The following is a 23,659-nucleotide window of genomic DNA, read 5'->3' on the forward strand; positions in this document are numbered from 1 at the left end:
TTTCACTCTTTTAATGCAAACTGAAACAATCCATGGTTTTTGCCCTCCCCCTCCCCCCCCCCCCCCATCTCTTGAAACGCCCCAATAATGCAAATGCGCCGGAAAAGCGCTCACTCGAGCGATTTTCATCGTGCCGGGGCCCAAACACTGCTACGGTTTCTTGCAACGAAAGATTTGAACACTGGTAGAGGAGACGAACAATTTCGGGCAATTTCGGGGCCGAGCCCACACGTCCACGTCCATCTTGCCCGGGCGCACGTACGCATCTGCACGATTGGCTTTGGGCGCTGGCGATGGGCCCGCTGTGGCCGAGTGCATCGCGAATGCGACTGCAACCGGCACACCCACTGCACTGGCACGGTCCAGCGCGGTGTGCCGTTTTGCGCACGAGCGCCGTGTCGCCGGTTCGCCGCCTGTTGTACTGCTCGGTTGCTCGGGTTTTGCGGTCGTGCCTGCGTACCGCGTATCGTCGGCTCGAACGGGCTGCATTCGTGAGCGTCCGGCAATGCGATCCTACGTTGGCGAGCTTTCGGAATGGTTGTATCATGCACGAAAGCTCTGTTGGTGGTGGAATGTATGAAAGTTGTATTTACAACAAAAAAAAAATGGTTTCGTTAGTTTTTTTTAATGTATACATTATTTAGATAACTTCAATCTTATTTTTTGTTTTGCTTTAAATAAATAAAGAGAATGTTTAAAAACGTATTTTCGAAATGGCGCTAGTGTGCAATTGCAACGCTGATTGCATACATTTAGGCGTCGCTTAGATGTGCAAGTTTGTACTACTTCACACTGACAATGCAGACAGCCGTTGTCACTGGTTTCCGCCGTCATAGGGTTAACCATCCACCTTCACTAACGTTTTTTACGCGTTTACTTTGCTCTTAATTTTGCGGTTACAGCATATACTTTTGCATTTTTTGAATTATTTCTCCCAATTTGTGCTTGCCGCGCGACTTGTCTCATTTACCACGTAGAGAAGCCATCGTTGTTTTCTCCAGCGCACCCTTTTGCAGTAAATATTAATTTTCTTTCCCTTTCATTTTCTATTCCGTTTCGTTTCAGAAATGAGTGAGTATACATGCGTGCGCGTTGGATGGAGGAAGGAACGGTTTGGTTTGATCACGATTGTGTCGGCGGTTTGGTTGCTTTGTTGTTTGTGGGGCGTTGGGGCATTGTTTTTCTTTTGTCTCGTTTGGTTTGGAGGTTTTCTACATCAACAGCAAACACAATCAACACACCTAGCTGCAGAGCAAAGTACAACGCACGGAGGTAAGTGTATGGAACATTATTGAAACTTTTGTTTCTTGAATTTTCATAATTTATTTCTATTATTTGTCGTTTTATAAATTCACTTTGAATGTATGCAATTTGCTCGACAAACGATGCTTTCGTACTACAAAAAAATATTACGTTATTACATTTGTAAGTTATGCTATTTGCAGAGTAAAATTAAGTGGTTGAACATTGCCAGAGTAATTTTTTGAAAAAAAAGTCCAATGTAACTGTTGGCAGTTTTATTTTCCCAATTAAACCAACATCACAAGCAAATTATTTTAAATGCAACCGTTCCTGTGCCAAACCACAGCACATAGTCATGGAGAAATAATATGTTTTTAAACATAAATTAGACTATCATTAGCCAGGGCTTATGGGATTTACAAATTGAAGGAACTTGGAAACGTTTATGATAATTTCGTCCCAACAACAGCTTATTAAGTGCGTGTTAAGATAAATTGAAAACCGTTTTGTTTGTGTGAAATTGTTATTTCGCAGAATTTATTCAAATAATTGCAATGGAATAAAGCAAACTTTTACATTCAAAGAATTAATTTAAAAAAAAACATTCAATAGAGATTGCTAAGTATTCTAACATGGAAATAAAAGCATCATTCGACATTAGTTATCTTAAAGCGTGTGCACTGGTAGCGTAAAGCGCCCAAAGGTATGCACGGTGTGTGCGGATTAAAAAGCTCCTTTGACAGTGAGGCTTCATCCATCAATTACGTAACGCTGCAAAAATTGCAAATTTTCGATCTCCTACCTAGTGTAAGAAACTGAAATGTTGGAAAACCCCTCTCCCTCTCCGTCGCGAAAAAAAAACCTAAAATGAAGTTACATTAGTGGAACAGGTTATGTTACTTTCTGCTTTACAGTGGAATCTGGTGCTGCTTGTTTCAAATCGCATGTGCTCTCTGTGGACCGCACCCACAATCCTACTCGGGTTAGTCGATTCCGACTCCGGCAAAGTCGGAACCACTTGTTCCGCCCGGAGTCTAAGAATCGTGCTTACGGACAACAGCAACAGACCGACCCCGGCCAACTCCAGCCGATTCCAGACGACTTTGACTCCGGACGACTTCAACTCCGCCTCCGCATGACTTCGACTCTGGACGGCGCCGAACGATTGCAGACGGTTCCGGATAATGCTGGTCGGACCTACCTCCCGGAGTCGGCGCCGGCATTTTGGAGTGGGATAGGATTTTTCATAACTTTACCTATCAGTGGGGCCCTTCACGATTCTAGTCAGCTTTTTTATGTGGAGTTTGACACTTGGAGGCTGAAATCATGTAAACACTCCATACAAAACCACACATAAACCTGGCCTGCAATTTTCAGTCTAGATTATTCTAGCCTCAAAGCTAGAATTAGATTCGAGTAGCTGCTCGAAAACAGGGCATGAAAAGGTGGTGTTTTCATTTATCCCGAGGTACATTAGAGGGATCAGGTGATGGAATCTAGAATCAAAGTGTAGGTAGTCCTGGTGGTCTCATAGCATGTTTTTTTTACAAACAAATTTTCACATCACTTTTTGACAGGACGAGTGAAAACTTTTGCTCGAACAAGCTGTCTGGAGACTCGACGAACACACAAAACACTCTTAAAATCTTCATTCAAAAGCAGAAGCGATAAAAATCAGTCTTCTAAATGCATACACCTTGGGATAAGCCCATCTGTATATTATACCCACTTAGATAGCTGCTCGAAAACTGCTATACGATGCAAACAGCTGAGAGGGTGAAATTTCAACCTACGAACTTAAAACGGAAAAGACTCGACTATTGGTAACGTTTGACGACACTTCCCACTCTATCATCGTAACGTAATCCACGGATGAAGCTTAATTCAATTACTGAACCAATACAACACTAATGTTGCACGCATTTAGGCGCGCTAAGCTCTCCGTGAGATTTTGAGTGAGATTTTCTTTCTTTTGTCAAAACGTTTTTTTTTCGTTATTGTTTCCCAAAAGCGTTCGAAAGTTTGCAAAAGCTCGGCTATCAATTGCATGTTCAGTAAAAAATGTGCATACCTCCTCCGATATACTTGAAATTTTGTACACTCTTGACATTTTGGGATGCTGAGGTGGAATGGGTAGACATTCCGTAGCGATACCAAAGCAAATCGAGTGCGAGACATAGATACAGAGAGAGAGAGAGCAAGAAGGAGTGAGAGATAAAGAGAGAAAGAAGGAGTGACCCAAATGTCTGCGCCCACACGTACGGTCCAAAACACCCGAAGTCATACAAAATCATGAAAATGTCTGCGCCCTTGTGTTCCGGCGTCCTTGTGAAGTTTACCGAGCCGAACCGAATAGTTATGTTCGATAAACATGTGTGCGCAGCAGGTAGCAGCATTTGTACTGCTCGCCTGCCGTATGCCGCTGTGATACCGAGCGAGACGCATAGACAACGCATCAAAAGGACATGTGTAGCCGTGAGGAAATTTTTCTGTGTCTCTTTTGCCTTGTCCTTGCCTTTAGATCCTGATGAGTGAAGCATGCATACCTTTCGGGTACGTTCGGGGTATAAGCTCTATCCCTCTCATGTTAATGGTGAAGATAGAATCGTATGTCATCGGCTGTGCATTTCGGGCGTGGGCAGGCCCGTGGACGCCGTTTGTTCGCAGGCAATAGCATTGGAGCGTTACGTTTCGCGATTTTTGTATGGAGGCGTTACTGCTCGCTACCTGCTCATAACACTGCTCGATAGCAGTCCTTAGTGAGCAGGTAGCGTGTAAAATTCTATGTAAGCTCAATGAAAGCTCAAAGCTCAAGCGTTACTTAGCGAGTGCTCGAACCACAGTATAGCGTTGTAGGTTCTGTATTTGGATGTAAACAAAAACACACACACTTTTTTAAAATTTCGATGCACATTGTCCAGTACAACGATAAAATGTATTTTATTTAACTATTATTCAATACTTACATGCCCCAATATATGGTTTTACACGTTTATATACGATTTCAACCATCACTTTGGATGGTATCAACGGATGCTGACGGCGTTGTTGTCTCTGCGTCAGGCACATGTATTGTTGCCGCTTCTAATGCTCGGGTAAATCTTATGTTAGCTGTATTACAACGATTAAACGCACTAATTGTACCACTTGCAAAGCGATACAAATAAAATAAAACACATAATACACCGTACAACACACTTTTTAACAACACTTGCACATAAAAACCACTTGTCGATGCGGTGATCCAATGTCCTGTTTGCAGTGGAAAAATAACAAGGAAAGATTAGAATGCTTTCATATATGACATTATTTTATAATACTTTCCTTTCCATGCTATTTTGTGGTGTATGGCAACGTTGGTTTGCTTGAAGATACACAACGACCGGTGTGTTGGTCCAGTTGAGAATGTGCCGATCACGATCACAGCCGGCTTTAGTGATTGTTGTAGAAACTGTAACAAAGATCAATATCATTTAATCTGCATTATTTTTACAATTCATTGTGATTTCATGAAAAAGTAAGGCCGCGGGGCCACGGGGCTTTCTCAAGCTGAGAAAACGTTCTCAAGCACTCATATCAATTTCTTAAGCACTCAAAACTTGTTCTCAGACGCTAGCCCGTGGCCGTCGTCAGTTTTTCTCACTCTGAGAAACTGATATAGACACTCAAGCTTTATTTAGAGCTTTAAATAGAAAAATAGTTTTTAATCGCATGTTTTTTAACGTTTTCATTTATAAATATTGAACACATTTTCCAAAGTGATTTCCGATAAACAAATAGCGCAATTCTCCATATTTCAGTTAGCCGATCGCTGCATCGTCAACTTTCTCAAAGATTCTCAAAGATTCTCAAAACCGATTTTGTTCCGATTCGACAAACGCTGAGAACGAGGATTTCTCAAAAGCACTCATGAGTGCTTGAGAAAATGAGCGCTGAGAATCCCCATGGCCCCGCGGCCTAAAGTGAAAAAGTAAAACGTTTCATCTTACCGGCGTCGTATTTCGTCGGCATACACACACACACACACACAGCTGCTCGATCATACTCGGACGAATGTTGCCAAATTTCGGGATGAAATGATGTTTTCCTGTGGAATAATGTGTTCAAACATTAAAAGATAGTTTATTTACTGAAATATGCACAGAACACTTTCCTTTTCCCGAGTTTTCACATAAAATTTCACGATTATTCTGCACACAATCTTTACGGGCGGTTGTCCGTGTTTGTTTACGTTTCTGACTTGACAAATATGCGAGCTGTCATGTGACGAAGTCAAATACATTCAAACCTCGCCAATTGCAAGTCTGCTTTTTCAATTGAATACAAAAAATCCGAGTTGTTCACATAAATATGAGAAAAAGTCAGTTTATCCACATTGTATAAAATAACAAACATGACAGTAGTAGTAGTAGTAGTAGTAGTTTATTTGAATTTGAAGCATTAAATGTAATTATGTTTTACAAATTTTCCTTGCGATAATGGGTTCGACTCTTTAGCTTTCCTCATTAATGTTTTCTGTGTAGCAATTGCTGGATTTTTCGATTTTGTTCTGATGTTGAGTTAACAAACATGATAAAATACGCAGACATTAGTCGTGTCACAAAATGTCTTTCTAATAAACAAAATATATCTTTTTTTTGTAGACATATGATATAAATGCAATTAGCGAGTTCTAATTGTATCATATATATTGCTATTTTCAAAACGGTTTAAATTAAAACAAACAACAGTGTTTTTTTTTAATAATCAGGAAGATAATTATAAACTTAATAATGATTAAAATGTATTTTATTACATTTATGTACAACGATAACCTAACTAGTAAGCATGTTCATGCACGTGTGGAATTATTTGATAATTTTTTTGTGATCCCAAGGTTGTTTTTAATAGAAACATGTAAATATGTTAAAAAAAAACATATATAATTACATATATAAATACACATACATATATAAACATAAATATAGAAATAAATATATATATATATACTTATATAGACATTTATGCATATGGTATATTATATTAGAATATATATAATATACTATATATAAGTTGTTAATATAATTATTTTTATATCGTTATACCGAGGGCGGAAACCTTTAATTTTTTTATAAAATTTTAGTACAAGTTTTTGTAAATTTTGCTTTTAAATATGTGATCTGAATCGTTATGAAATATCCATCACTCATCTTTTCCAAATTCAGTTAGACCATCTCGCTTTGCTTTGAATTCTAAGTCAGAATGTATGGGGTGCGCGGTACGGGTAAGAAGAACATAGGGGCGGGGGTACAAATAAACGCATCACAACACCAAAGTCTGGGTGAGACGGTGATGGTGTGAAACGCTTCTTGCTTCAAGCTCTTGCGGTAACAGCGTTAAAGGCAACAACAACAACAGAGAATAACGCATCGCGTAGAAACAAACACACCGTTCGTGGGTATGTCAGGGGGGGGGAACAACGGGAAAAGCTTAATTCTCTCTCAGCGATGCCGCTTGGGGAGAGATAAAGAGAGAAAGAGACAAAACATCAGGCAGTCGTTGAGGAGCGTGACACGACCATCTCGACCAAATAAATCAGTCCAGCGCACGACGGCGTGTGCTCGGAAACCAGACGAAACATGAATGAAACTACGCGCACTCCGCAACACGGCCAACAGGGTGGGAGGTTACTGTTTCAAGGAGGCGCCCAGTAGTGCACCTGTACGTAGTCCGGGCCAGCACGAGCAGCGGCTCAGCTGATGGGCCGGCACGGTCCGACGCTTTCGGGGCCACTAATTCGTCGGGGCGTCTCGAGCCGTGGGTTCGGCTGCCAGTGCGTTGCCGAATCGGTACCGAAAACTGGTTCGCGAGAGACTGCTCTTCCACGGGTTAAAGGGAGGGGAGCGGGATGAGGGAATGAAGGGGGGGGGGGGGATCGAGATGCGAGTGCGCGGGAGAGCCCGAACCGTCCCAAATAGCATTGGAGCGTTACGTTTCGCGATTTTTGTATGGAGGCGTTACTGCTCGCTACCTGCTCATAACACTGCTCGATTGCAGTCCTTAGTGAGCAGGTAGCGTGTAACATTCTATATAAGCTCAATGAAAGCTCAAAGCTCAAGCGTTACTTAGCGAGTGCTCGAACCACAGTATAACGCTGTGGGTTCTGTATTCGGATGTAAACAAAAACACACACACTTTTTTAAAATTTCGATGCACATTGTCCAGTACAACGATAAAATGTATTTTATTTAACTATTATTCAATACTTACATGCCCCAATATATGGTTTTACACGTTTATATACGATTTCAACCATCACTTTGGATGGTATCAACGGATGCTGACGGCGTTGTTGTCTCTGCGTCAGGCACATGTATTGTTGCCGCTTCTAATGCTCGGGTAAATCTTATGTTAGCTGTATTACAACGATTAAACGCACTAATTGTACCACTTGCAAAGCGATACAAATAAAATAAAACACATAATACACCGTACAACACACTTTTTAACAACACTTGCACATAAAAACCACTTGTCGATGCGGTGATCCAATGTCCTGTTTGCAGTGGAAAAATAACAAGGAAAGATTAGAATGCTTTCATATATGACATTATTTTATAATACTTTCCTTTCCATGCTATTTTGTGGTGTATGCCAACGTTGGTTTGCTTGAAGATACACAACGACCGGTGTGTTGGTCCAGTTGAGAATGTGCCGATCACGATCACAGCCGGCTTTAGTGATTGTTGTAGAAACTGTAACAAAGATCAATATCATTAAATCTGCATTATTTTTACAATTCACTGTGATTTCATGACAAAGTAAAGTGAAAAAGTAAAGTAAAAGTGAAAAAGTGAAACATTTCATCTTACCGGCGTCGTATTTCGTCGGCATACACACACACAGCTGCTCGATCATACTCAGGCGAATGTTGCCAAATTTCGGGATGAAATGATGTTTTTCCTGTGGAATAATGTGTTCAAACATTAAAAGATAGTTTATTTACTGAAATATGCACAGAACACTTACCTTTTCCCGAGTTTTCACATAAAATTTTACGATTATTCTGCACACAATCTTTACGGGCGGTTGTCCGTGTTTGTTTACGTTTCTGACTTGACAGATATGCGAGCTGTCATGTGACGAAGTCAAATACATTCAAACCTCGCCAATTGCAAGTCTGCTTTTTCAATTGAATACAAAAAATCCGAGTTGTTCACATAAATATGAGAACAAGTCAGTTAACCCACATTGTATAAAATCATCTCATCTTTTCCAAATTCAGTTAGACCATCTCGCTTTGCTTTGAATTCTAAGTCAGAATGTATGGGGTGCGCGGTACGGGTAAGAAGAACATAGGGGCGGGGGTACAAATAAACGCATCACAACACCAAAGTCTGGGTGAGACGGTGATGGTGTGAAACGCTTCTTGCTTCAAGCTCTTGCGGTAACAGCGTTAAAGGCAACAACAACAACAGAGAATAACGCATCGCGTAGAAACAAACACACCGTTCGTGGGTATGTCAGGGGGGGGGAACAACGGGAAAAGCTTAATTCTCTCTCAGCGATGCCGCTTGGGGTGGGCAAATCGTGCTCTGCTGCCTCTTTGCCGGGCTGTTGCTGCCCCATTCCCTTTGTGGCGGATGGGCTGGCTGCTTCTTCCTCTTTCCTTGCTTTTTCGGGTCGGTTCCTTTCGCGTCGGCCAACGGGGTACGGTGCCGTAGCGCACCCAACACTTCCGGCAATTTAGTGTACCGTACGTACCAGACGCACCCACACGCTAGTGGCAGTGCTCGTGTTGTTATTGTTTTTTTAAGTTACTGCTGTCGTTGCTGTCGTTGCCGATCCCCCGTTCCCCCCACCCCCTTCGGTTACGTCGACACGCCGTCCGGGGACGGCTGCGACGACAATAATTGTCAGTAACTGCAGGTGCGTTCGTTTTTTTTGGGGTTTTTTTGTTTTGAATTTGTTATTGTTCGTTTGTCACTGTTTTTGGACACACGCACACATTCAGAGAGAGAGAGAGAGAGACAAAAAGAGAGGGAAAAAGCGAGAGAGAGAGAGAGAACAAACACACACGAGAGAGAGAGAGAGGCGGCAATGGAAAAGTCAGCAACAGAAGAGAGTATTGTAGTGCCACACGTTCAGCAGCTGTAGCAGCAGCAGCAGCAGCAACAAAAACAGAGAACGCAGAATACAAAAAGGCCTTGGAGAGCGGCGAGGCCAGTAGTTTAGGTCGGCTCAGCGCAAACCAGAACCGTACGGCAAGGCATCGGCAGGCGTTTTTGGACGGACAGCGCCAGATCTGGCAGGCAGAGCAGCGAGCTGCTTCAGAGAGGGGGTCCACTGCTAGCGATCCTGCTAGAGACACCTGTGGTTTAGAGCAATGGATGGTGCAGGCGAATCGGTCTAGGACCGACCACGGACGATTGGTTCAGGTATTGCTTCAGGTAGAAGTTCTTGTTTGCTTGCGTGTGGTGAAGTGTACCAGTGTGGCAAGTGTGTGTGTGTGTGTGTACAGGGAGGACTCGTGTGTGGTTGTAGTTTGCAGCACACAGGACAGGATTGCTGGTCGCTTTTCGTTGTTGCCGAATGCATCCCGAGCCTCTCAGAACTCTCAGGATAGCCCAATCCAGCGCAGAGGAGTCGTGGAGTCCGAGACGGATCTTGGAGTGGTGTGGAAGATAAAGGATAGGAAGATAGAGGATAGCCTCTTCGGCACTCCTCGCTAGGTGTCTAGGAGCCGCAACTTGGCGAAACGTGCGTGTCTTTATCTCTATATGTGTGTGTGTGTGTATCTGTATCTGTGGCTGTGTTTGTGTGTGTACTTCTTTTCCAAAAAAAAAAAACCAATCCTCACATGTTACCTCCAGTCACGCAGAGCTGCCTCGTGCCTGCTACTGACCCTCTCTGAGGTAATGCCACCTGTCTATCTATCAACTGCCAAAGGCTCTTCTATCACAAACCCGTTCCACCAAGAGAAAGAGGGAGCGAGAGAGAGAGAGAGAGAGAGAAGGTAAAGGACACGGAACGGACGCGGTGCACGAAAGGACCATTCTCCCTGTCTACGATCAAAAACATGCCCGCCGGTCGTTCGGTCGGTCGGCCTGGTCTGCAACAGCAAGCGTGTATACTCCCAGGTGATGACTTCCAACCCCCTATTCCTCCAGCTTCACCCCCTACTCCCCTATTCCACTCCACGCTTACGATTCCAGCGCCTCCCCACTCGACGATTCCACGCTCTACGTCAGCGGGAGGAAGGTTTTTTTGTTGTCGTTTTTCCCCCCCCCCCCAAAGTCCTTCGCTTCCCGGCCAGCCGCCCGGAGCGACGGCCCCGCGGGCAATTTGCTGCCAGCGATTTAAATATTAAAACCCTCTTCCCGCCATGCCCACACTGCCATGCTTCCCGCCTCCACGTGTGTGTGCCGGTGTGTAATCGAGTTACAAAGTTCTGCTCTCCGAGTCCGGGACCGATCAATTCACATTTTGCCGAGCTGCGGTTGCAGTTGGTGGAGGCGAAACAGGGAGGGAGTTTGCGTAATTATCCATCCAGGTCTCGCAGCCTGCCTCAGCACTCCCCTCCCCCCCCCTCCCCCACCATGCCACTCGCAGCATGAGAATCAAAATGCGGTGCGGAAGATGTCAACCTCCTCCTCATTGAGGTCCGCATTGATTTTTCGCGCATTGAGCGCAGCGCCGGTACAGGAACGAACGGGCGGATGGGCGGCATCTTAAGGGCGGGGGTGGGGGGCATCGGCATCGGTATGTTGTCAAAAACAGGCAAACAAAACACGAAACGAAACATACCTTCCCCATTGCGGCAACCACCGACACACACATAGACGGGCTCGCGCGCGCGCATCCAAATCGGTGTGCGTTGCTGTGGGACCGCGTGGTTGAATGGGTCTTATAAATAGAATCCGCTTCCTCTAGGCGCGATTCAGCCGCGATCGGTTCAGAATACATCCTCCACCTCGCACCGGCCCCCAGGTTTGCTGTGCAGAGAGAGAGAGATAGAGAGAGAGAGAGGGAAAAGAGAGAATGAAAGAGGCATCCCGGCGTCAGGCATTGTTGGGACGGATGTCTCTACTCTTGACTTTCCCCAATTTTTGCGTTTCCCACCATCCGTGGCCGCGTGCCGCGTCCACCTCCTTCCCCTGGGGGGGGAGTGCATCTGTGTTTACGTGCGCCCTGTGGTGGTCTTTAACGGTGGCGTGTGTGTGTGTGTGTGCCAGCCGACTCCCAAGCTCGCCCCCAAGTAGCTCTCTGCGCTAATTCGTCTCTCGGCAATACATTATGCATGGTACAATCGAGCGAATCAATCGAATGTAACCTTCCGTCCGCACCCGACGCTGCCGGGCTGGGGCTAGGCTTCCACCTCCCATCCCGAACCAACCAGGGGCCGTTATGCTGTAAACGGCGATCCGCACACACACGGGATATACTTAATTATAGAGCAGCGAGCACTTCCCTTTTTGCATCGATTCTCGCTTAGATATTCACGCGGGTTTCGCTTACCGGGAAGGACCCTGGGATTGGGCCGGGATTGGGCCGGGTTAGGTCCTCTTTTTTGTAGGCGCCCGCGCGCGCGCCCGTGTGTGTGTGTGTAAACTTTCGGGAGAAGTTTGCAACTCCACCACGCACAAGCTAGGCTCTAGATTCTGAGAATCCTTGGTGTGTTTTTTTTTTGTGCTATTTTATCCGAGCTTTATTCCTCAAACGAGCTATTTTTTAGGAAACCGTGTGGAAGGGGAGACGAAGCGGAGCTGAGGATTTGTGACTCTGGGCGTAATGCTTAGTGAAGTTTTATTCCTAGAGAGAGAGAGAAAGAGTTCCACCGGAATTGGAGATAAAGAAGTACGCTTCGACGGGTTTTGCTGGCAAATGTGTAGGAGTTCCTCGCTTCGCTTGTCTTGATCTTTTGCTGTTGGAGTTTATCCGGGATATACCACCGTATCTGGGCGCTGGAGCTAGAAACGCGCTTGATTGTGCGGTGCTGGTTACACACAGTACGAGTTATGCATATGCTCGCAGCGCAAGAAATTGCTGGCAGTTTTGCTGTAAAGGATCGAAACTACACACTATTGGAACTGGAAGATAGCTCCTCGAACGGAGCGGTGAAGTTATCAGGAAGTTTCAGTTTTAAGCATCTTCATATCTGTGTCATCCTATTTAACAGTTGGAGTTTTCAATCTACTTCAATCGGATGTTCACTTTTGGATGTTTAAACGGTATAATACTAAAGACGCTAGAGGAGCATAGGTTCAGAACTCAAGTTGAAATATCATCATATTTAATCGTAAGAATTTTAGGTACGCATTACCGGGGTATCCAGAACTTTTAAGATATAAGGATCACAGTGCATGTGTCCTAGTATTTCACTATGTTGGAGTTTCCAAACTGTGTTTGTTAATGTCTTGATATCAACGTTTCAGAACAATTACTAACTGGATTGAAGAAACTGAGGCTCTATGTGGAACAATTTCACTGTTGGAGTTGAAGCTATTCGTTCCAATGGTAATACTTCAGGAAATCCTGAACTTGGTACGGTTGATATTAATTGCAATCCAAATTCTGGAACAAGCAATCTACCAGGAGCTGGAATGAAATTCGGTTTCTCACCGTGACATTTGAACCATTTGGACGGTAATGTTTGTCGACGAATGGCGGCAACTCGGGGCAACTGGCGTTTTGGCCGCCTGATGTAGCAAAATTCGTGACCGCTACGCCCATTGTTGCCTGCCGTCCTGCGTCCTCTTGATTGCCGGCAAAAAAAAAAAAAACATGCCAACCAGTGCCAACCAGTGGCAGCTTCGGGAAGCGGCTCGGAGTTGCCGCCCGCTACTTTAAGGCTTAAAGAAATTGTTTTGCGCGCAAAGTACTAGCGCCAGGTCGGGTGACTTACTATTACACGCCGGAGCTGCGTGTCGAGCGGAACCGAGGGATTTTGGGAGTTGTGGGAGTTGATGAATATTTATATCCTTCCCTGCCTACCCGGTCTTGCCCTCTTGCTGAAAAAGATAGATATGCCTCAAATAAGTGGAGGGGGGGGGGGAACAAATAATAATTGCTTTCCAGGCGGGGTGTTTTTTTGTTACTTCTTCTTCTGTTCCACCCACCACTGCGGGGCCGAACACAAACTGTACCTCGCGAGCGAAGGGCAAGCGATTAAAGAGCTTCATTTGGGCTTACGCACGCTGCCGAGGGTTTGTTTAAGGTTAAGGAGTTTTGTTTTGTTCGGTGCCACACGGTACAGTTAATAGCTTTTCGCCTTTGTTTGTGCTCTACGCTCGCGCGGGCTTGATTCCGCCAAAAACACGGTCCACCCCAAAAGCAACCGACAGGCCCCGGAAGCAGGTGCGCGGTTTTGCTATCTTTTTTTTTCTCTCTCTCTCATTTTCCACGCCACGCTAATTCGAGGACATCATCCTCAACCTTTCAATCAACCTAGGCGGGTAGGCTGACGGGCCGCAAGTCACACACACACACACACACACATGGTGGCACCTTTTGCACACGCGTGCAGAATGAAAAATTAATGTCTCTGAAATGGTGAAGCGCCCCTGTCGGCAGCCCGTCATCCGCTGGTATGAGGTGTATTGCACGCGCAGCAAAAGCAAATAATCGCTCTTTGTGAGACATTCGGGGGAGGGGATTGGGGACCGAAAAAACAACACACACACACACATCTAGAAAGGTTAGAAACGGACAACCGTTTGTTGCCGGCTTGTTTATTCACACTTAGGCCCGGCAGCACGCGGCAGCGAGCGTTGTATGAATGGTGCGCCATTGTTTTGTGCCATTGTAGGCCCTAGACCGAGGGTGAAAGCTTTTGTTTCGCGGTGGAATATAGCTGCTTCTATCAAACAAACGGGGCGAAAAAAGTAAGACCAAGAGGCAAGAGCGCGGTGTGCGTGTGTGTGGGTGTTCGTGCGGGGAGCCGGTGTGCACACACAAAAGGAAAAAAAGGCACAAGTTTGCATATCCCCAACCGCGTGTAACGGGGCCGAGGATCCTTGAAGCCTCAGTGCGGTGCTTCTTCGTTGCTATCTGCATGAGGGGGGGGGGGGGGGGTCGGTAAAGGAGAGTTGAGGGTACACCTGAAGTGGCAACATTTTGGCGCATTTCTGTGGAAGCTATGAGGGGTTGTTGAATCAGTGCCAGCGTGAGTTTATCTTCTCCCGGTGTGGGTCAGATTTTGGAAGCTGGGAACAAGTTTACAAGTTTAATAACAATAATGAACCCGCAATATACTGCCTGGGATGTTGGGGGACCGTTTTTTTGGAGAAGTTGAAACTGTTTCGCACTGCTGGGGTGCGACCGGGCCAGCTCTGCGGGCGAAGATGTCGAGGTATTGAAGGGCCGACCAATATGCTCCTACAAAACTGCGGAACTTGCGGACTAAGTCACAGCTACGTCTACTGTCTACTTGTCGGGAAGATCCGACAGAGATATTCCGTGGCTTCCGTTGTCACCTGTGCGAGCACCATTCACGCTGGTTTATAATTATGTGCTCAGAAAATGATGGATCAAAATAAACAGAACGTACCACGTCTGCATTTGACGGACCGCATCGCATCGCCCTAATGGTGCCAGGTTCTCGGCCACGAAAGATCCGGGCGCACGCGTAACACGTAAACAAACGCTGCAAAACTGCCGGCCCAACGTACCAGCACGACGTACTTGCGGCCTCGTCCGACTGGGAGCTGCCGGACGGGTTCGCGTGTCCCAATGAGTGCGGTGCGGGGCGATGGTTTCGGGCATGGATGCGAACGTGCGCTTCAAATCCCTGTATCGCCGACGCGGGTGCACGCTCAATCAATAAGGTAAACAAAACCGACGGCACGCTTCAGATCGTCCCACTCTCTCTCTCTCTCTCTCTCTCTCTGCTGCCCACTTCGGCAACCTGGGCGAAACGAACCAGCTAGGTACAGGGAGAAAGGTTGATATACTCTCCACATCATTTCCTTCCGGTCCCCATTGTTAGGAGGACCGATGGGCACGTGCGGGGAGGGACGCTGGACCGTCTTTGACCTTCTTTTGCTTTCAGCTTTTTTTGTTTTCTTCGTGTAAGCGAGTGAGCGAGAAGCAGTTGTTGCCCCGGGAGGGCCGTTGTCAGCTTTCGGCAACAAACACTGACGCACGAGCGCATCCTACAGACTCAATCATGGAAAGTTGCTTCCGAAATATCTCCAAAATCCGTCCTTTGTGAGTTACGTCGTCGAGCAGTTTTGGGGATGGGTGCATAGTAGAACCCTCCTAACGGGGTAGTAAAAAGATATACGAGCTCCCACCCTACATCCTTCATCCCGGAGCTCTTCTTCTTTTTATTATTATTATTCTTCTTCTTATTCTTCTTCTTATTCTTCTTCTCCGTCTAATTTTGTAAGGGAAGTAGTAGGGCCCATACACACATGTTTTCCTGTGCATGTTGACCTTACTTTAGCATTCATGTTTATGATGAGCATACATAGTTGATGGGCGCATAAAACCGTCCCACCACCACCAACAAGGTGGATGGTGAGTGGATGAGCTGCATGTATGTGTGTGTGTGTGTGTTGGAGATGTGGAAGATGTCTCTAATCGTATGCAAGAAGCGAACGGTTCACCCTCTGTTCCGCTCCCGGTTTCGTCCAATGGGTTGGTTTGTGTTTGTTACCGATCGCCCTGACGCTTGCCCAAAACCCCAAAGCATTGCCCCAGCGGCATTCCGGCTTGGTGCCGGTGTAGAGCGGGATAGTGTTATATTCGTCTTTGTTCGCTCGAAAACAAAAACCAAAACAATACTCGAACCCAGGATGAAATGGAGGAAGAGCATTACCCTGTTCGAAGCTCGTGCGTCGGATGCCTTCGTAGGCACACATTGCAGAGCGGTCTACTGGGGTCGCCAGGAACTTATATTCCTGTTTGACAGATGACCGGTAGGCTGTCACTTATTCAAATGCAAACTAGCTACATTGTGAGTTGAAAGCGTGCCCGAAGCAATACACTCCGGTGGGCGAACGAGTATGTCCATCTTACGATAGCCATCCTTGCCGGGAGCTACTTAAAAGCTCCTGTAAAACCGTTTAAAAACCGAACGAACAAGTTCCGGGTCGTAGAACTCGGGTTTATTATAAAGATATTGTTTTTTTACTGATGCTGTGGTAGTTTACTACATCCTTCCCACATCCATTTGCTCTTTGCCCAAAAGCCATCGTCTGGGGACAATAAATTGGGTTTCCTACTCGGTCCTCACCTTCTCTTTTGTACTTCCAAATTGAGCCAAAACCTTTTTGTCCTCAAAAGATACTCTTGGGCTTTTGGACATACGTGTGTGTGTGTGTGTGTCGTTTATCTCTATTTATATTCCAATCCCTCATGGTTAGTGCATGTGTTATTGTTTTGTTTCGTGTATGTGTGTCAGTGTTTTTTTTGGAGATGAAGAATACATCCTCGGGGCTCCAACTTCCATTTCCGATGTGGTGCCGCGATATGAAGTCCACCCTTCTCTGGCATAGTAACCTGCGAGCGTCTTCTACTGGGGCAACACAGTAATCTCCCGGTGAACCTCCTCCCCCGCCCCCAACTCTCTCTTTCTCTCCCTACCCCATACCATAGCCTGAACGGTTTCTTCTTGTAATGATCCTTCGCGCTGTCAAGGGGTCGTCCCCGAGTCGCCCGAATCGATTACGTGCGTCGCCATTGTTCTTCCCGGTAAGGGACGCAGAACAACGCCGAACAGCCAGCCAGTCCCAGCGGTGCCGCACCGAGCTTCTCACCTTTTTTTGCGCCCTCGAGCGAAACACAATTGAGTTTAAGCCCGGGCCGCTCCCTCGGGAGGGGGGGGGGGGGTGCTGCGATGGAGGTCGTGTGCGATGGCAAATCAAAAACCCCGCCACACGCCGTGTCATGTTGCCGCAACCGAGCAGACGAAACGCGAACCCCGGAAGAGTTCTAGCACGGCACGGCCACTAGAAGCGAGGCACCGAGCGTCCTCTGTTTTCTTCGGTACCATTGGGTTGGGTGTTCGAAATTAGTTCCCCCCTCCCCCCCCCCCCCCCCCGGCACTCACACTGCGCCCCGTTTGCCACTCTTGAGGTCGGTGCTGGCAGCAGGGAAAAAGGTGAATTTAGAAAGGCTTTTAAGATTTTCGGCTGTAATCTTTTGGGGACACTCAAACGTGTCCTGTGCCTGTCGCTCTCTCTCTCTCTAAATTTGTGTGTGTCTGTGTGTTTGTGTGTGGAGGCATTGCTGTTTGCAGTCCGGTCGGGAACAGAGCACGTACCATCGTGTCAAACCCATCGGTGACGTACGCGTTTGTCATCATGAATCCGGTTCGAGGGACCAAACACCGTTTAGTATGGTAAAAGCAGTCGGCAGCTGGTTCGTTTTTGGCGTAAAGGTTTGTGTAGAGCATAGAATTACACACACACGTACATACACATATACTCAGCTTTCCTCGCTGAGTAATGTCATTTTGCAGCGCCTAATTGTTGCACACCGACACACATCTAGAAGGGGCAGCACGGTAGCGTCATACAGATCAAAGCGAGTCCGTGCCTCGAGCGCCTCGTCTACGTGTATGTGTGTGTCTGTGTGTGTGTGTGTCACTGCGCTTTCAACATGGCAAAGTGTACGTTGGTCGTTCGCCAAACTACTGCTAGTGAGTAGCAGGTACAGCTGCCTGCGTACGGTGTACAATCTACGACCCGCCCACCGTAAAGATGGCGGTGCGCTATTCCAACACGCTTCTCCTTCTACCGGGACGCGGGTTTTGCGGTGTGGCAAAGTTTAAGGCACGATCATGATGTTGAGGGATGTTTTAACTCTGATGTTACAGTAAGCTTTTTCGGTAGTTTGTGCGGAATTTGCAAACCAACGACGGCAACTACCTGGGACCTTTCACGGGTGCACTTGTGATGCAGCGGTGATGGTAGGGAATCCGCCACTCGCTGACATGGTGAGCCATGGGCTTACGCGCACCTAGAAAGGTATCCGGCTGCGAAACGAAGGATTGGGCATGGTGAAGCATTCGTTTCCCAATTACCGATTAGCGTATCTCTCTGTGTACGATCTGCACAGGCCAAGTGTCTTTTCCGATACCGTGCCGTGTTCTGGCTATGCGTGTGTATGTTCGAAACCCTTCGCCGCTCTCACCACATAGACAGAAAGTGATTACACATTTGCTCCCAGGTCGGCTTTTATTGTAACACTGCTTCCCTGCCGGTCGGTTACGAGGAATGCAAGAAATAGATAATAACAACTGACTCAATCGTCATTGCAAAGCTCTACCCCGCAAACGGGGTGGAAGTGTTGAGCGTTCTACAGGGTTGGACATTCTCATAAGTGAACAAGTAACACATTTAAGGTGCTTTTGAAACTTCTTCAACTATGTGTAAAATTTTGACGGGTCACTGAAATTCTGATGCCTTTTTGAACGTTGTTCAATCCCAACTAAAACATTAGCTTTATTCCCAATATTAACGTACGTTTATATTACCCGAGTTCGTTTCTTTGACGTTCATTTTATTGAAATTAAACATTGTTATAACATTGTTTATTTGGCCCCGAAAATGGTGCAACAGTTGTGAGATGTTGTGCAGCAGGGAGAATGTTGTGAGTTTACATGCTCGCACTAAACACTTTGCAATGCGTTCAAACTTAGGGCAGACTTCAGGGCATCCTTCAAGATCCCAATCAATCGGCCTACTTGGCAATGTGGCAGCTTGTTAGTTCGTAATATAACTTTGAATCTTCAGCTAAACGTTGACTTACGTCCCTTTCAAGACGAAGCCTGCGAGCATACACACTTGGAAAAGATGACTGTGGATTTTTTATTGCAAAAAAGTTCCGCTCTGGCTCTTTTTCAAGCCAAAACAATCGTCCCCGACAATTAAGCTTCACATTAACATTCTGGTGTATTGGTGGTGGGTTTTTTTTTGTGATAATGTATTTGTGCGGAACTGGAGTAGCACCGGTGCGCACCTACAGCAGTGTGCCCCACTGTCCGCACAAGCCCAACGCCACGGTAGCACAGCTCTGCTAACCGGTGTCGATTAAATCTGAGAAATGCTTCACAGCAGCAGAAGCGTTGCGTCCGTTATGAAAGGATTCCTTTTCCAATAGGAAGCTCCCTGCACACACACACACACACACACACACGCATTGTCTGTTGGTGCCGCTCCCCTAATTCACTGGGCTTTTTTTTTTGGTGGCAGCTGTCGGGCCCTTCCATTGCCTTAACCGTTGTTTTTGCCGCACCTTTTTTGGCAAATCCACCACCCACTTTCTCTACATGTGGGCGATCGGGCGTGTGCGTGTGTGTGTGTGGCAGTGTTTTCTATTTGAAGCCTTCAACACAGACACCAGGCCTGTGCGAACAACCACACAAGAGCGGCACGGGGATTAAGGACGAAATTGGTTCTCGCTCTGCTCGGTTGGAGGTTTTGGCTGTTGTTGTTTATTATTATTTTTGAACCTCACCCCCTCTTCCCCCCACCCCTCCCGCCCTTTTTGGCAATGGTGGAAAGCGTAAGCCAAAAGGGGAGTGAAATGGGAGGGGGGGGGGGGCTGATCATTACCACGCTGAGTGACGTATTACGATTCAGGCGAAAAATTACGAAGACACCCCCGGTGCCAGAGACAATGCGGGCGGTAACACAAAAGGTTTATCTGGGCTGGTGGTTGGTGGTGGCAAAGTGTGATGCGAGGAATTAGGGATTTATTAATATTGAAGCAAACATATGTCCGCCCGGCAGGGGAGAGTTGGGAGTGTTGTACGGGGGAGTCTCTCTCTCTCTCTCTCTCTCGCTCTCTCTTACAGTTTGGCGAAAGCGTGTAAGCTACCAATAAGCCATCCATCCGCGCAAACCCACACACACAAATCGAAGATTGTGGACCGGGTGAAAGATGGCGAAAGGCATTTGGCCAACCCCGCAACCCCCCCCCCCCCCCCCCCCCCCCTCATCCCGATCAGCGTGGGTCGGCAAAAATGGAAAAGGATGGGGTTTGCTTTGTTTTTTGCTCGCCCGTTCGGTTTCCAAGGACCTCAACATTAGGCCATAAATCAGCCGTAACCGCAGCCTGAGCCGGTCGGAGGTAGTGGGGCAAATGATTCAACCCTGCAAGCCAAAGGAAGAAGAGGAAGAAGAAGAATCAGAAGAAGAAGAAGAAGAGAAGGAGTAAAAAAAAGGCAAACGAAACCATCTCTTCGCCTGCTGTTACCTTTTTGCTAGCAAAAGCTGCGGCTCTTTGCGCGTCGTTTTTGTTTTTGGTTTTTGCTTTGGGCGAGGGGTGCCGCTCGTGCTCTATTGCTGGGGCCGTTTGACGCTAATGTGCATCCTTTCCATCGGCTACGGATGGATTGGTTTTTCTTTTTTGGAAGGAGCACTGTTTGCCCCCGCCGCCCAGCAGGCGAGCGCTTTAGAGCGGAAAATGCAGACGAATCAGAAAACGGGCACGGAACACGGGCAGCTGTGTATATATCGATCACGTGCGGGCAAAGGGTCGTCCCAAAATGCCATCCCCTGTCCCAGTCGCTGGAGGAAGAGGGGCAGAGCAGATGAGGGGGTGGTGTCGTTATGCGAAGAAGGGTAATTCATCATTGTTAATTCCGCTGGTGATGGCGTCGACTACCATTCACCCCGCGACCGATCGGAATTTTGGGGCCGGACCAAGGGAGGGAGAGGAGGGGGGGGGGGGGGTGGGGTGCATAACGGTCACAAATCCTCAGCTCTCGAGCTTTTACGTGTTGTTGGACGACTTGTTTTTTGTTTTTGTTTTTGTTTGGCGCATCTTTCGCGCTTCGTAATGTTAAGATACTGGAAATGTTTGACATTTATTATCGATTGCGCCATCTGGCGGTGGGGGTCGCACTTATCGTGCATTGGTTGGGTGAAAGCATGGGGAGATTAGAGGGATTTTCGAAACGCTCTGCAAACCAATCGGTTCTGGTTGGGCAAGGAGGCCCTTTTTCCTTCAATGTCCAATCGATGAGCGATGGGGGCCGTCGAAAGAAGCTCGCTTCGCCAGAAGAAGAATGGGCGACATTAAGCGCTGGATCTACTATTTACGGGTGAGCGGGTCCAGCGTGTCAAGAGGATGTATGCGGTGTCTGTCCCGCTGTTGCTACAGCAATTTGCTTGCAAAGTTGGCGACGTGCTTCCGAAACGAGGACGACTGCTTCCCATCGCGCCAATGCGCCATGGATGCGGCAAACGGTAGCTCTCAAAGGTTCATCCCCCAACGAGTTCATCTGGGCGCGTACCTGCGCGCCTTCAAGCGGCCCCGCCTGGGTGACAGTCAAATCCCCTTTGCCGGCGTTGCTAGCGGCACCGAGGAGCATACTGACGGTTACTGATGAGGTCACTGTGGCGGCTTGATGTATTTGTGCAGGGGCTACCAATGGGCAGAGAGAAAAGCACACGTCTTGCGAAAAAAAAAACCTTTACCAACCATCGGCAGTGACAGGGCAGCTGCATTGCGCTGCCGTTGGGATATTGTTGCGTCTTTCGGGCGTTGCTTGAGCGATGGCGCAACGTCCACTTAGCGACGTTCGCTCGGAGTGGAGGTGGCAAAAAAATGGTTGTGCCACCCAGCCGACCATGTTGACAGTAGTGGTGTGCTTTTTGGAGCGCACCCACAACTCAGATCCAACTCCGTTTCTTAGTAGCGCAATTCCGGACGACTTTGGATGACTCTGGAAGACTCTGAATGACTCCGGATAACTCCGGAAGACTCCGGAAGATTTCGACTCTAGATGAATCCGGATGTTTCCGGATGATTTTAGAAGACTCCGGATGACTCCCGATGACTTCCGATGACTCCCGATGACTCTGGATGACTCCAGATGACTCCGGACGACTTTGGATAACTTGAGCCAACTCCGTTTCTTAGTAGTCCAATTCCGGTCGACTTTGGATGACTCCGGAAGACTCTGATTGACTCCTGATAACTCCAGATGACTCTGAATGACTCCGGATAACTCCGAAAGACTCCGGAAGAATGCAACCCTAGATGAATCCGGATGTTTCCGGATGATTTTAGAAGACTCCGGATGACTCCCGATGACTTCCGATGACTCCCGATGACACTGGATGACTCCAGATGACTCCGGACGACTTTGGATAACTTCAGAAGCCTCCGGGTGACTTCGGACGACTACGGAAGACTCCGGATGACTCCGGATGACTCCGGATGACTCTGGATGACTCCAAATGAATTTGGACGACTACGGAAGACTATGGATAACTTTAGATGACTCCGGACGACTCCGGATGGCTCCGACTCCGAATGACTCCAGGTGATTCCGAAAGGCTTCAGACAATTCTAAACGGCCCCGGATAATGCTGGGCAGATCTCTGGAGTAGGTTCCAAAATTTCCGGAAACAGATCGAGGTCGACTCCAGATGTTTGCCAACTTGACCCATCACTAAGTGTGCAGGCCTTCTTCCTGATGTCTGATTCCGCCCACCTTCCGTCGCCCCCGGCTGGTGCTTGGTGTTTGCGTTGTTGTGACGGTTCGCTCTCGGCCTTCGGCGCGCAGATCAGCACGTCAAGATAAACCAACCTCTGTCCCGCGCGTCTCCCGCGGGCGCTCAATTTTAACCCCGAAGTACCTGCCAGCCGACTATTGATTAACATCTTGCTGTCGCCCGCGTCATCTTGGTGTGTACCCCGTTTGCTGCAGCTCGCTGCGCAAGATGGTTTTCCACGTGTCGGCACGCCGGTCGATAAAGAGCGACCAAAACTTTAGCAACCACCACACAGAGCACAGCACAGCAAGCGGCTAGTAAGGGTATCGGTTCGGTGGTTGGTTGCTCTGAAGGAGTTTTTGTTTTTCCCGCCCAACCACCAACTCAAAACACACACACAACCCACAAACACGGGCACAAACGGAGGCACAGGAGTTGGATGGTAGTAATAATATCCACCACCCCAGTGGTTGGCACAGTAGGGCTCTTCGTAACAGTTCAACTATTCTCTGAACAATATTGAGCTAATAGGCACTTCCCAATCATTGAAGGTCGAGCTCTGTTGTATTGCTTTCAGTTTATGAGTATTCAAAATGTTCAATGTTTTACAAAAACACGTCCAACTCGACTCAGTCTAACCATCTAGCAGTTGTTCGCCCTTTTGAACCCATTTTCTTGAACTGTGTTTTCAAAGATTGATGTACAATAACATGCAGTAAAATGAAAAACAATTTTGGGATGTGTATGTAAGTGTGTCGACTGTTGTCGAAATCCAACATGAGGTATTTGGAAAGGTCTCCTCGAGAACTCATAAACCCACTTTTATCGTGCCACATGCATAAGCGGCGTATACACTTTAAATGACATTTTTGTCTGTGGTTTTTGCCTCTTCCCTGGGACTAAGTTTGCCGACCCCTGGACACTGCACCGATACGCCACCGTTACGCTACCGCACACGTGAATAAACGTGTATGTGTGTATGT

The 23,659-nt window shown here is 47.1% G+C and overlaps 1 protein-coding gene across 10 annotated transcripts in view; it reads left to right on the forward strand.

The window, feature by feature from the left end:
- The first annotated feature begins 1,206 nt into the window (after nucleotides 1-1,206).
- LOC1271726 (eye-specific diacylglycerol kinase) overlaps nucleotides 1,207-23,659 on the forward strand; it is a 129,008-nt gene continuing 106,555 nt past the window's right edge. For 3 of the 10 annotated variants that reach the window (XM_061649373.1, XM_061649499.1, XM_061649554.1), the window contains exon 1: nucleotides 8,970-9,150. The gene's annotated coding sequence lies outside the window, so the exon portion shown is untranslated. Of the gene's footprint in view, nucleotides 1,273-8,969; nucleotides 9,151-9,215; nucleotides 9,660-23,659 lie in introns of those variants that run through there. The other 7 variants (XM_061649298.1, XM_061649431.1, XM_061649625.1 and 4 more) reach the window with 6 other exon arrangements.

Source organism: Anopheles gambiae, chromosome X (genome assembly GCF_943734735.2).
Source record: "Anopheles gambiae chromosome X, idAnoGambNW_F1_1, whole genome shotgun sequence".
Lineage (NCBI taxonomy): Eukaryota > Metazoa > Arthropoda > Insecta > Diptera > Culicidae > Anopheles > Anopheles gambiae.